General features: G+C 36.1%; 1 protein-coding gene and 1 pseudogene across 3 annotated transcripts in view; one reads left to right on the top strand and one right to left on the bottom strand.

The window, feature by feature from the left end:
* THSD4 (thrombospondin type 1 domain containing 4) overlaps positions 1–15,446 on the bottom strand; it is a 693,045-nt gene that overhangs the window by 633,557 nt on the left and 44,042 nt on the right. The gene's annotated exons all lie outside the window — the stretch shown is intronic.
* Positions 9,560–12,281, top strand: LOC101129140 (high mobility group protein B1-like; annotated as a pseudogene).

Below are 15,446 nucleotides of genomic sequence, written 5' to 3'. Positions count from 1 at the left end.
AGAGGGACTCTGTCCACAGTGGAGAAGTCCATAAGCATTGACAGAGATGTTCCTTCTATGTTCCACTTTTTGCCTTCAACTCATGGGTACAAGCATACTCAGAAAGAAGTCAGAGATTTGAAGGGGAATCCTGGCCCTAAACAAAGAAGAGGCTAAGATGCCAGGACCGTACCATTATTCCCAAACTAAAAGCCTGAAGATGTTCTCCTTCTGCAACATTGTAAAGGGCCTTCCAAACACAAACACAAAGTTTTAAGCTTATTGCTCCATTTTTAATAGAAGCAAATTAGATTTTTCTGCTGTTGACTTTGAATCCAAGAAATTTAGAGCAGCACGAATTAGTGAACACTGAAATTCTTTTCTTAATAAGGTCTTTTTACTCCAATTTCTTTATTTGTTTCATAAGTAGAAATGCTCTTAATTTTTCAGCAGCAGTCAGTTATATTTATGCCATTAGAAACGGAAGGCTTGACAAACACCAGCTGGAAGAGACACAGTGTCTGCTTTAGAATCAGCTTCCAATTCTGTAGGGGTTCTGGGCTGGACACTCTCAAATGAGTGCACGCCTTATGCTATTCTTTAAAGAGCATCTTTGTTTTCTGGTCACTCCCAAGGGACAATCTCACACTGTTCCAGAGACTTTTATTGCCATTTCAGTACTGGCATTTGATTCACTGCATTGTCTTCTTCCTCCTTTTCCTTCTCCTCTTTTTTTTTTTAATTGAAGTATAACATACATAAAGTACACCAAGTATGCTCACTGTAAATGTATGAATTCTTATACTTTTAAGATCCATGTAATCCCCACCCTGGTCAAGATTTAGAATATTTCCAACACCCTGGAAGGTTCCCTCATGCCCCTCACTATTGAATAGCCACCCTCACCCCCTGTTGGTATCCACTATTCTGATTTTATTTTCATCAAAAACTATCTTTGTCTATATTTGAACTAAATATACATGGAATGATACTGTACATACTTTTACATCTGGCTTCTTATTGTCAATATAATGGCTCTGAAATTATTTCGGTTGTTGCTTATATCAGTAGTTCATTTTTAACAGTTTCATTGAGGTATAATTGACACATAATCAATTACATATTTGAAGCGTACAATTTGATAAGTTTTCTCATATGTATTCCCCCCTGAAACCACCACCACAATCAGATAATGCACATATCCATCACCCAAAAGTTTTTGTAGCCGTTGGTAACCTTCGTTTCTTCCCTTACTCTCATCCCTCCTAAACATCGAACATCTTTTAATGTGCTTATTGGACATTCACATGTCTTCTTTGGAGAAACGTCTGTTCAAGTCCTTTGCCCATTTATGAATCATGTTGTCTGCTTCGTTGTTGAATTTTGTAAGTTCTCTATATACTCTGGATAGCAATCCCTTATCAGATATATGATTTGCAAATACTTTCTCCCGTTCTGTGGGTTGCCTTTATACTCTGTTGATAGTGTCTTTTTAAGGCACAAAATTTTAATTTTCATGAAGTCCAGTTGGCTGTTTTTCTTTTGTTCCTGGTGCCTTTGGTGTCATATCCAAGAAATCATTGCCAAAACTAATATCATGAAGATTTTGCTCTACGTTTTCTTCTAAGAGTTTTATAGTTCCAGGTTTTACATTTAGATGTTTCATCCATTTTGAGTTAATTTTTATACACGACGTCTTTTCCCATCGAATGGTCTTGGCACCATTGTCAAAAATCATTTGATCATATATTCTAGGGTTTAATTCTGGGCTCTCTATTCTATTCCATTGGTCTCCATGGCTGTCAGTGTCACACTGTTTTGGTTACTATAGCTCTGCAGTAAGTTTTGAAATCAGAAAGTATGAGTCCTCCAACTTTGTTATTTTTTCAAGATTATCTTGACTATTTGGGGTCCTTTGAGACTCCATATAAATTTCAGAATGGCTTTTATCTATTTCTTTGAAATAGAAAATTGTCCATATATATGTATAAAAATCAATTGTCCATATATATAAATGTATATATATATGTGTGTGTGTGTGTGTAGGTCTATTTTTATGCTCTATTCTATTCCATTATCTATTTGCCTACCTTTACACCAATAACAACTGGGATTTTGATAGGAATTGCATTGAATCCATAGGTTGCTTTGAATCCATAGGTTGCTTTGCATAGTACTGATATTTTAACAATATTAAGTTTTCCAATTCATGAACATGGGATATCTTTATACTTATTTATGTCTTCTTTAATTTCTTTCAGCAATGCTTTGTAGTTTTCATTATACAAGTTTTCACCTCCTTGATTAAGTTAATCACCAAGTTCTTTATTCTTTTCAATGCTACCGTAAATAGAATTGTTTACTTTATTTGCTTTTCAGATTGATCTTTTCAGTGTATAGAAATGCAATTGATTTTTGCATGTTGACCTTGTATCCTGCTACTTTGGTGAATTCATTTATTAGTTCTAACAATCTTTTTATGGATATTTTAGGGTTTAACATATAAGATCATGTCATCTGTGAAGAGAAAAAGTATTCCTTCTTCATTTCCAATTTGGAAGCCTTTTATTTCTTTTTCTTGCCTAACTGCTTCTCCTAGAACTTCCAGTGCTGTGTTACATAGAAGTGGCAAAAGTGGGCATCCTTGTATTGTTTTTGCTTTCACCATTGAGTATGATGTTCACCGTAGGTTTTTCTTATATGGTCTTTATTATGTTGGGGTAATTTCCTTCTATTCTTAGATTGTTGAGTCTGAGTTAGTTTTCGTATATTGTACAAGATACGGATTGAAGTTCATGTTTTTGCACATAGATATCCAATTGTTTCAGCATTATTTGTTAAAAAGACTACCTTTCTCCTTTATAAAAAATCAATTGTCCACATATATATGTATATATATGTATAGGTCTATTTTCATGCTCTATTCTGTTCCATTATCTATTTGCCTATCTTTACACCAATAACATGCTATCTTGATTACTGGAGCTAATAATATAAATATTATGGAGTACAAGTCTTGCAATTTTCTTCTTCTTTCTGAAATTTGTTTTGGCTATTTTAGGGCTTCTACATTTTCATAAAAATTTTTAATCAGTTTGTCAATTTATATTAAAAGTCTGCTAAGAATTTTATTGGAATTGTGTTAAATCTATAGGTCAATTTGAAGAGAATGGTTATCTTAACAGTATTGAGTTTCTTGAACCATAAACATCATACATTTATCCATTTATTTGAATTTATAATTTTTTTTTTGAGACAGAGTTTCACTCTGTCACCCAGGCTGGAGTGCAGTGGCATGATCTCGGCTCACTGCAACCTCTGCCTCCCAGGTTCAAGCAATTCCCCTGCCTCAGCCTACTAAGTAGCTGGGATTACAGGCATGTGCCACCACACCCAGCTAATTTTCGTATTTTTAATAGAGACGGGGTTTTGCTATGTTGGCCAGGCTGGTCTCGAACTCCTGACATCAGGTGATCCACCCATCTCAGACTCCCAAAGTGCTGGGATTACAGGCGATATTTGAATATTTTTAGGATTCCATTTTATTTCATTTTTGGCATATAAGCTAAAATGCTTCATTTTGTCACTTTGATGGCTGCTTTGAGGTTTATAACTTACATCTTTAACTTACCACAGTATACCTTCAAGTAACGTGATACCATTTTACATGCATTATAAAAAGAACCTTATAATATTATACTTCCTTTTATGATCGTCTTCCAATTCATGAACATGGCATGTCTTTATACTTATTTATGACTTCTTTAATTTCTTTCAGCAATGCTTTGTAGTTTTCATTGGACAAGTTTTTCACCTCCTTAATTTATCCTTTTCTGGCATTTATACTATTACTGTCATACATAATTTACTTATACGCATATTATAAACCCTACAACAGATGATTATTATTTGTATTTAAAGAGTCAATCTTTAAAAGATGCTTAATTTAGGAGAAACTTTTAAAATATAGTTACCTATGAAGCTATCATTTCTGGTGCAGTCATTCCTTTGAGAAGACCCATATTTCCACCTGATATTTTCCTTCTGCCTAAAGAACTTCCTTCAACAATTCTTATGGGGCAGGTGTAGTATAGCATTTGTATGTCTCAAAATGTCTTTATTTTACGTTCATTTTTAAAAGATATTTTTGCTGGGTATGAAATTTTAGGTTAAAAATTTTATTCTTTTAGTACTTTAAAGATGTTGCTTCACTTGCATGAATGACAGGAGGCAGAGAATCTACTATCATTCTTAACTTTGTTCCCATATATGTAATATGTCTATTTTTTCTAAGGGCTTTTTAAATTTTTTTCTGTACCAGTGGTCTTGAGCAATTTGATTATGATGTGACTTGATGCCATTTTTTTTCATGCTTCTAGTGCTTGGAGTTCATTGACATTCTTGGATTTATAGTTTTTGTCAAGTTTGGAAACTTTTCTATTATTTCTTCAAATATTTTTTCTGTCTCCCTATCTCTTCTCCTTTTGGTACTCTAATTGCCCATATATTAGCCAACCTGAAGTTGTCTCAGAGTTCACTGATGCTCTGCTCATCTTTTTTAAATTCTGTTTTTCCTTTTTATATTTCACTTTGGAGAGTTTCTACTGCAATATCTTCAAGTTCACTTGTTTTTTTCTTCTGCAATGTCTAATCTGCCATTAATCCCATCCAGTATATTTTTCATCTCAGATCTTGTCATTTTCATCTCAAGAAGTTAGATTTGGGTGTCTTTTTAATATCTTCCATGCCTCTACTTAACTTTATGAATATATGGAATATGGTTTTAGTAATTTTTAATATCTTTGTTTTCATATTCTAAAATATGTGCCAGTTCCGAATTGCTTTCAATTCAGTGATTATTCTCCTCATTATGGGGAATAATGTTAATATTTTTCTGCTTCTGTGCAAGCCTGGTAATCTTTGACTAAATGCTAGACATCTTGAATTTTACCTTGTTGGGTGCTGGATATTTTTATATTCCCATACTTTATGCTAGGATACAGTTAAGTTATTTAGAAACAGATTAATCATTTCAGTACTGCTGTTTTAATTTGTTAGATCCAGAGCAGGACACAGTCTAGGGTTAACTATTCCCCCAATACTGAGGTGAGAGCTTCCTGAGTATTCTATTCAATGCCTCCTGGATTATGAGTTTTTAAAGTATGCCTAGTGGGAACAGTCACTGTTCTTGGTCCTGAATGAATGCTGTGCACTGTTCTTTTTCATTCTCTTGGATGATTCTTTCCTCAACCTCAGATTGTTTCCTCAAATGTGTGTGCTGATCAGTAGTATGCTGCATCCTTATGGAGGATCTCCTGCAGAGCTCCACAGTCTTCTGTCTGTGTAGTTCTCTCCTCTCTGGTACTCTATCCTGCAGACCGTCATCACTTGGTCTTGCTGGACTCTATTTCTTTTTTCCAAGACAAAGTCTCACTCTGTTGCCCAGTGAGATCTCGGCTCACTGCAACCTCCACCTCCTGGGTTCAAGAGATTCTCCCGCTTCAGCCTCCGGAGTAGCTGGGATTACAGGCACTCACCATCATGCCTGGCTAACGTTTGTACTTTTGGTAGAGATGGGGTTTCATCATGTTGGCCAGTCTGGTCTTGAACTCCTGACCTCAGGTGATCCGCCTGCCTTGGCCTTCCAAAGTGCTGGGATTACAGGCTTGAGCCACCATGCCTGGCCATCTTGCTGGACTCTTAAGTCTATCTCCTTAACTCAAGATGTCTAACAGGTTCTGCCTAGCATACCCCTCCCTGCACCAAGACCAGGAAACTCTCAAGGCAGTAAGCTGGGGACATTTTATGACTCAATTCATTTATTTTCTATCTCTGAGTGATAACTATCTTTTGTTGTCTAAAGTCCAAGGTTTTGAAAAACATTATTTCATATATGTTATCTGGGTATTTTTGGTTGTTTCAAGTGAGAAGGTAAATCCAATCCCTGCTGCTCCATCTTGGCTAGAAACAAGTTATTTTTTCCTTATTGTTGTTTGGTGTTCTCTTGTATAAACACACTATAATGTATTTCTCCATTCTCTTATTGATGGACTTTTGGGTTGTTTCCAGTTTAGCTTTATTGTAAATGAAACTACTATGAATATTGTTATCCATGTGTTTTGGTGGATATATGTCCATATTTATCTTGGGTAAATACCTAGGAATACAGTAGCCAGATCATAGCATGGGCAATGTTTAGCTTTAAGATACACTGACAGTTTTTCAAAGTGGTTTACCATTTAAACTCCCACCAGCAGCATATGAAAGTTCCAATTGCTCCCTATCCTCACCAACACTGGTAGTGTTTTTTATTTTAGCCATTCTGGTAGTGTCACACTGAGATTTTAATTTGTAGTTACCTAAGGACTAATGATTTTGACTGACTACCTTTTCATATGCTTATCAGCCATTTGGATATCCTCTCACATGAACTGTCTGTTTAAGCCATTTAAATTGACTGGCTTAACTTTTTCTTAATGATCTGAAGGGGTTCTTTATATATTCTGAATAAAAATCTTTTACCAAATATATTGTTGTAAATGTCTTTACCCTGTCCACGGCATATCTTTTCACTGTTTTTATGATGTGTTTCCATTTTTAAACATCCTCGACTCGAATGTAGTACAATTTTATGGTTACTGATTTTTGTGTCTTGTTTAAGAAAAGTTTGCCTACCTCACATTACGAAGCTATTCTCATATGTTTTCCTCTAGGAGCATTACTGTTTTTACCTTTCTTCTTATTGAATATAGCAGCAATAATTTGAGTTTTATGTAGCCAAAAATTTTTTTCCCCTTCTATAGGCTTTCTGTTCAATATCCAACTGCAAGACAGTGTCAAGGGGCAATTTGAAGTCACTGGTTGCACATCCTACTGCATTAATAGTGCCTGTAACCCATCACGAGGTCCTCTGCTGTTTGCATCGTGACCTGCTTATCAGTTAGCAAGACAAATATTTTACCTCACCCTTACTTCATTCTGCAGTATCTCTGTTCTCTTAGAGTTTCTATAAATAACAGGTTAAAAAAGCAGTTCCCCTTGGCTGGTGGCCGTGACAATGAGTTTTTAGTTCCTGTAGCTTTCATTGTTTCTAAATTCTGTATAATAAACATAAGTATTTTTAATTTAAAAAGTTAACAAAAAAAAGTTTGAGCAGTTGTGATTAAAGTGTATGTATGATTTTTCATATGTGGAGCTAAAAAATACAATGTCTCACAATCTTTCCTGCATACAGTATGTTGACCATACACATTATGACTTGTAAAAAAACTTGTTCATGGAGTGTCTGCTGGGCAGACAGTAGAATAGTTCATTAATTTTAAAGCATTCTACAATCGACATATTTTCCCTTACTAATAACTTATTGTTTTATTAAAGTCTTGCTCAAGTTTTTTCCTACTCTTGGTTTCACTTTATCCACAAATGAAGCCACAGAAAGTTTTAAAAATATAGTCATTTGCCAAGTATCTTTAATTAATTGCCAAGAATGGAAGTTGAATAGTTCTTTGTGATACTGTTCATATTGCAGGAACATGAGGACGACTTCTGGGCAGAAACATCTGGAAAGAGCTACTTAAACTCTGCACCAGCGTCCTCTTTTCCTGCACTGTTGTGGGACAGTTTTTGCAGAGATGTATCAAGTCACCTGAGCAGCATTTGGAAATGCATAGTTTACTTGACAGCATTTACAAATTATGTCTTTTCCTCAGAATAACTTACACTGTAGAAATGCTTCCATATGCTAAAGGTGGACACACCATTGTATTGAGAAAAAAAGCGATGTCTTTTAGTAGCAGTTTTCATATACATACTAAACTACAGTGTACACAAATTAATAATGTTGTCCCTTAAGAATTTACCATAAATGGTTTTCTAATTCTTTATGCCCCAGCTGTCTGCTAAAGATTGTGAGTAGATTTTGCCACAAAACAGTGGGTCAGCAAAAATTCAATTATGATTATCTAAGTAATGAAAACAATTTGATCACAATGGTAAGTCTTATGCCTTGATGAAAAAAATACTTTTTCCCAAAATCTTCTGTGTTTCTTAAAGTCCCAGGAGCAGAAAATTTCCCACTTCAAATTCCAAAACACGTATACTTGCAGTTAACACCTTTCTATCCTGACTTTAGAGCAAGAGTTGGCAAACTGTGCCCCATGGGCCAAATCTAGCTCACTACCTGTTTTTGTAAATAAAGTTTTATTGGAACATAGCCATGCTTATTCATTTACACATTGTCTATGGCTGGCTTTGTGCTACAAAAGCAGAGTTGAAGAATTGTGACAGACTTTATAGCACAGAAAGCCTAAAATATTCTCAACAACCCTTTATTTAAAAACATGTTGACTCCTGTTTTAATAAGCATTTCCTCATTTCACATCTTGCAGGAATAAATGGATGTTACTACTGCTAGTACTGCTTCTGCTGCCAAGTTTTTGAGCACCTAACCAGGATGACAACCACAGTTCCACAAAGCTCTGATAAAACATCAAAAAGAAACTCACCACCAAGGAAACCAGAGAATCCTTTCTTATCTTGAGTGAACGGCAATGATCTTGGTGGCCAAGATAATAAATACACATGTTTATTATATTCAAAAACTATTCTAAAATATATGTTCTCTATACGAAGTAATCTCCACATGATTCTGAGAAAAAGTTTAATCTATCTTTCTACTACAAAGTTCTTAATAATGCTTTGACAAGGAGGTACCATATCCCAAGATGTGATACACTTTGCTCAGTTTTTAAATTGAACATTCTAGAGTAACTTATAGAGTGATGTCAGCATGATGGCCAACTAGAGTTGCCTGACACAAAAAGGTACCAAAACAATAAATAAACTACACTTTGACTGGAGTTACTGATGAAGTACACTGGAAAGCACCGGGGGAGCAACAAAATTTCTATAGAGCATGGAAGCCCAGGATAGCACCACAGAGAGGGAAGTGAGATATCCTCCCTCTGCCACATGGTATCCCCCACCAGGACCAGCTCAGAGCCAGGGAAACTTCTTCTCACGGGGAAAAAGTAAGCTGGAATCCTTTGCCCCATCACCTCCATAGACAGGAACAGTCATTGCTATAAAAGGGTCTCCCAGTCCTCACAGGACCAGAAACCAGTGTGGACAGTTACTGGGAGTTCATGTGGCTGCATTGCCCCAGAACAGGAAACACTTTAGCATTCCAACCTCCATGACCTAAGCTGCTATAGCATGGTGCCATCTTGAAACTTGACCCATTGCTGGAGTGCATCTTGTGTTGGGGGTCAGTAGCCACCAATCCCCGCCATCTCTGAGGTTCCACTGTCATTCCAGTACATTCATAAGGAAGTCTACAGCACCAATACGCCAGCTGCCCAGAGCCCAGGCCCAAAGGAACAACCAAGACCACAACATCTGAATTCATCAGGTACCCTATTCCCTAGAGAAACAAGCAAACTTCACAGTGGGGAAACCCTGTGAAGTCACCCAGCTCATATGCTCTCATACCCATCATAACAGCCAGCCTGAAAGTGGCTCTACCCCACTGGTGAGATCCTGGCACAGCTGCCCAGCCACCTCTGGTTCAATAGCTGGCCTAGAGATGTCTCACCTCCCTCTCCCCACAGAGAGAGCACCACATAACCACTCAGGCACCCCACACACACCCTTGGCCTGGCAGCCTGACTGGAGGTGGCTCAGAAAGAGCCCCATGCAGCCACACAGCACACCACACCACAACTCAACAGCCAGTGCAGCAGTGGCTCCACCCTCCTAGAAAGCCCACCAAACAGCCTGCTGGCCCACCACACCCACACATGCTTAGCCTGACAACCAACCTGGCACCCCCACCACTAGCAAACCTGCACCACAGCATCACAAATTCCTGCAGCCTAGGCCACTGAGAAAATTGCAGACACCACAGATGAAGATTACAGTTGAAAAATCTGTACAGAGACCATGTTACTGAGTCCACCCAGAACCAAAGTCAACATACCATTCCCGACCAGCAACCCAGGATCCATTTACAGGAAAAAGGCTCTTGCTATGAAAGTTAATCCATAAAATTACAAAAATGACTGTTTTGGCAGTACATTGAGCTCCATAGAGACAGCGCCGGGGCAAGTGAGAGCCGGACGGGCACTGGGCGACTCTGTGCCTCGCTGAGGAAAAATAACTAAACATGGGCAAAGGAGATCCTAAGAAGCCGAGAGGCAAAATGTCATCACATGCATTTTTTGTGCAAACTTGTCGGGAGGAGCATAAGAAGAAGCACCCAGATGCTTCAGTCAACTTCTCAGAGTTTTCTAAGAAGTGCTCAGAGAGGTGGAAGACCATTTCTGCTAAAGAGAAAGGAAAATTTGAAGATATGACAAAGGCGGACAAGGCCCGTTATGAAAGAGAAATGAAAACCTATATCCCTCCCAAAGGGGAGACAAAAAAGAAGTTCAAGGATCCCAATGCACCCAAGAGGCCTCCTTCGGCCTTCTTCCTCTTCTGCTCTGAGTATCGCCCAAAAATCAAAGGAGAACATTGGTGATGTTGTGAAGAAACTGGGAGAGATGTGGAATAACACTGCTGCAGATGACAAGCAGCCTTATGAAAAGAAGGCTGCGAAGCTGAAGGAAAAATACGAAAAGGATATTGCTGCATATCGAGCTAAAGGAAAGCCTGATGCAGCAAAAAAGGGAGTTGTCAAGGCTGAAAAAAGCACGAAAAAGAAGGAAGAGGAGGAAGATGAGGAAGATGAAGAGGATGAGGAGGAGGAGGAAGATGAAGAAGATGAAGATGAAGAAGAAGATGATGATGAATAAGTTGGTTCTAGCGCAGTTTTATTTTCTTGTCTATAAAGCATTTAACCCCCCTGTACACAACTCACTCCTTTTAAAGAAAAAAATTGAAATGTAAGGCTGTGTAAGATTTGTTTTTAAACTGTACAGTCTCTTTTTGTATAGTTAACACACTACCGAATGTGTCTTTAGATAGCCCTGTCCTGGTGGTATTTTCAATAGCCACTAACCTTGCCTGGTACAGTATGGGGGTTGTAAATTGGCATGGAAATTTAAAGCAGGTTCTTGTTGGTGCACAGCACAAATTAGTTATATATGGGGATGGTAGTTTTTTCATCTTCAGTTGTCTCTGATGCAGCTTATACGAAATAATTGTTGTTCTGTTAACTGAATACCACTCTGTAATTGCAAAAAAAAAAAAGTTGCAGCCGTTTTGTTGACATTCTGAATGCTTGTAAGTAAATACAATTTTTTTTATTAGTATTGTTGTCCTTTTCATAGGTCTGAAATTTTTCTTCTTGAGGGGAAGCTAGTCTTTTGCTTTTGCCCATTTTGAATCACATGAATTATTACAGTGTTTATCCTTTCATATAGTTAGCTAATAAAAAGCTTTTGTCTACACACCCTGCATATCATAATGGGGGTAAAGTTAAGTTGAGATAGTTTTCATCCATAACTGAACATCCAAAATCTTGATCAGTTAAGAAATTTCACATAGCCCACTTACATTTACAAACTGAAGAGTAATCAATCTACTCACAGCATGGGATTATTAGAATCAAACATTTTGAAAGTCTGTCCTTGAAGGACTAATAGAAAAGTATGTTGTAACCTTTACATGAGGACTCTATTCTTTAACTCCTATTACCATGTAATGGCAGTTATATTTTGCAGTTCCCACATTAAAGAAGACCTGAGAATGTATCCCCAAAAGCGTGAGCTTAAAATACAAGACTGCCATATTAAATTTTTTGTTGACATTAGTCTCAGTGAAGACTATGAAAATGCTGGCTATAGATGTCTTTTCCCATTTATCTAAATATGGACTGCTCAGGAAATGAGACTTTCCATTACAAGTATTTTTAATTAATTGGGCCAGCTTTTCAAACAAAGATGCCACATTCAAAATAGGGTATATTTTCCTATATTACGGTTTGCCCCTTTATAAATCCAAGTAGATAGGAGGAAAGAAGACACTTAAACTTTGCATCTCAGTATGAATTATTCAATTTATTTGAATGATTTTTCTTTACAAAACAAACTCATTCATTAGTCATGTTTATCTGCTTAGCAGTTTAGGGAACAATTTGGCAATTTTGTGGTTTTCGAGATTATCGTTTTCTTAAAGTGCCAGTATTTTAAAATAGCGTTCTTATAATTTTACACGCTTTTGTGATGGAGTGCTGTTTTGTTATATAATTTTGACTTGGATTCTTTCCATTTGCATTTGTTTATGTAATTTCAGGAGGAATACTGAACATCTGAGTCCTAGATGATACTAATAAACTAATAATTGCAGAGGTTTTAAAAAAATGACTTTTACTAGATGCACAGACATCAACACAGGGACACAAGAAACATGAAAAAGGAAGGAAATATTATACTCCTAAAGGAGCATAATAAGTCTTCATTAACTGACCCCAAAGAAAAGGCTATTTATGAAATGCCCAAAAAGCAATTCATAATAATGATTTTAAGGAAATTCAGTAAGATATAAAAGAACACAGACAAACAAGTCAATGAAATCAGGAAAACAATTTGTGAGCTGAATTAGAAATTCAATAAAGAGACAGATATATAAAAAAGAACCAAATAAATCTTAGAGCTAATGAATTTAATGAATGAATTAAAACATACAATTAAGAGCTTCAACAACAGACCAGATCAAGCAGAAGAAAGAATTTCTGAACTTGAAGGCAAGCCTTTTGAAATAACCCAGTCAGAAGGGAAAAAAGAAATAAGAATTAAAAAGAACAAAGAAAGCACATGGGACTTATGGGACACCATTAAGGGAACAAATATTTGCATTATAGGACTTCAGAAGGAGAAGAAATGGAGAAAGGCACAGGAAATCTATTTAACGACAACAACAATATTTTCTAAGTCTTGGGAGAGATATAGTCATCCACATTCAGGAAGGTCAAAGGTCTTCAGCGAGATTCAACCCCCAAAAAACCTCTCTGAGGCACATTATAAACAAACTGCCAAAAGTCAAAGACAGAATTCTAAAACCTTCAAGAGAAAAACATCAAGTTACATACAAGAGTATCTCCATTAGACTACCAGCAGATTTTTTTTTAGCAGAAACCTTTCAGGCCAGGAGAGAATGAGATGATATATTCAAAGTGTTGAAAGAAGAAAAAGCTGTCAACCAAGTAAGAATACTATTTCCAGCAAAGCTGTTTTTCAGAAATGAAGAGAAAATAAAGACCTTCCCAGACAAGCAAAAACTGAGAGAATTCATCACTACTATACTGGCCTTACAAGAAATCCTTATAGAATTGCTATAGCTGGAAACAGAAAGACAATAATTACCATCATGAAAACATGTGAAAATACAAAACCAGTCTGGGTAAATCCATAGTCATACTCTGAATACCCTAGTGCTGTAATGGTGTTATGTAAATCTTTCAATTCTCTAGTATGAAGGTTTAAAGCCAAAAAAAGTCAAAAACATAAACAACTACAATTAGTGGCTGAGGAACATACAAAAGATGCAGATGTAAATTAAGGCAACCAAAACACAAATTGGGGGGTGAAAGAAAAATGTAAAGTACTTTAATGCAACTAAAGTTAAGTTGTTTTCAGCTTGAAATAGTCTATTATAACTAAGACTATTTATGCTACCCCCATGGTAACCACAAAGAAAGAAATTACAACAGATACACAAATAAACATGAGAAAAGAAACAAAGCTTAGCACCACAGAAAACCACTAAACCACACATGTAAACAAGCAAGGAAGAAAGAAACAAAGGATCTTCAAAATAACCAGGAAACAACAAAATGACAGAAAACCTTACCTATCAATAACAACCTTGAATGTAAATGGATTAAATGCTCTAATTTTAAAAAACAGAGTAGCTGAATGGATTAAAAAAAAACAAGATCCAACTATATGGTGCCTAAAAGAAACTCACCTCGCCATTAAAGACAAACACAGACTGAAAGTGAAGAGGTAGAAAAACATATTCCATGCAAACAGAAACCAAAGGCAAGCAGGAGCAGCCATTCTTACATGAGATGAAATAGACTTTAAATCCAAAACTGTAAAAAGAAGGTCATTATATAATGAAAGAGGGGTCACTTCAGTAAGAGGATATAATCATTATAAATACGTATGTACCCAACACTGGAGCATCTAAATATATAAAGCAAATATTATTGTATCAATATTAGAGATAGACTGCAATACAATAGTAGAAGGGGGCTTCAAAACCCCACTTTCAACAACAGACAGATCACCTAGACAGACAATCAACAAAGAAAAGCTGGACTTACACTGCACCATAGACCAAATGGACCTAACAAATAATTACAGAACATTCCATCCAAGAGATGCAGAATACACATTCTTCTCAATTGCACATGGAACATTCCCCAGGTTAGATCACATGTGAGGCCACAAAACAAGTCTTAACAAATTTAAAAAGATAATGTAACATGTATCTTTTCATACCACAATGGTGTAAAACTAGAAACCAACAAGAAAAACTTTGAAAACCTTACAGATACATGAACATTAAACAAGATGCTTCTAAACAACCAGTAGGTTGATGAAGAAATTAAAAGGGAAATTTTAATTTCCTTGAGACAAGCAAGAATGGTTAATAGGTTTTTTGGTGCTTTTCTCCATTACCTCCTGTAACTCCTACCTCAAAAATCAAGAAATATTTCTAATAAATAATTTAACCATGAACCTCAAGAACAAACTAAACCCAAAATTGGTAGAAGGAAGGAAATAATAAAGCTCAGAGCAGAAATGAACAAAAGATACTAAAAAAAAAAATTTTAAGATCAACAAAATAAAGAGTTTGTGTTTTGAAAAGGTGAACAAAATTGACAAACCTTAGGTACACTAAGAAAAAAAAGAGAAAAGACTCAAATAAATAAAATCAGGTATGAAAAAGGAGACATGACAACTGATAACACAGAAAGACACTATTATGAACAACTATACACCAATAAATTTAAAAACACAGAATAAATGGATAAATTCCTGGATGTATACAACCTACCAAGAATAAATTATGAAAAGACAGGAAACCTGAAGAGATCAATAGCATATAAGGAAGTTGAATCAGTAACAAAAAGTCTTTAATCAAAATAAAACCCAGGACCAGATGGCTTCACTGCTGTATTCTACAAACAATTTAAAGAAGAACCAATACCAATTCTCTTCAAACTATTCCAGAAAATTGAAGAAGGGGAAACACTTTGAAACTCATTTTATAAGACCAGCATTATCCTGATTCCAAAACCAGACAAGGATACAACAAAAAAAAGAAAACTATGGGCCAATATTCCTGATGAACATAGATGCAAAAATTCTCAACAAGACACTAGCAAACTGAATTCAATAGCATATTATAAATATTATTCACTAATATCAAGTGGGATTCATCCCAGGGATGGAAGGATGATTCAACATATGTAAATCAACACATGTGACACACCACATGAACAAAAAGAAAGACAA

The sequence above is a fragment of the Gorilla gorilla genome, chromosome 16 (assembly GCF_029281585.2).
Source record: "Gorilla gorilla gorilla isolate KB3781 chromosome 16, NHGRI_mGorGor1-v2.1_pri, whole genome shotgun sequence".
In the NCBI taxonomy this organism is placed as follows: domain Eukaryota; kingdom Metazoa; phylum Chordata; class Mammalia; order Primates; family Hominidae; genus Gorilla; species Gorilla gorilla.
The sequence above is the reverse complement of the archived record's forward strand: the minus strand, read 5'-3'. Positions and strand labels throughout refer to the sequence as shown.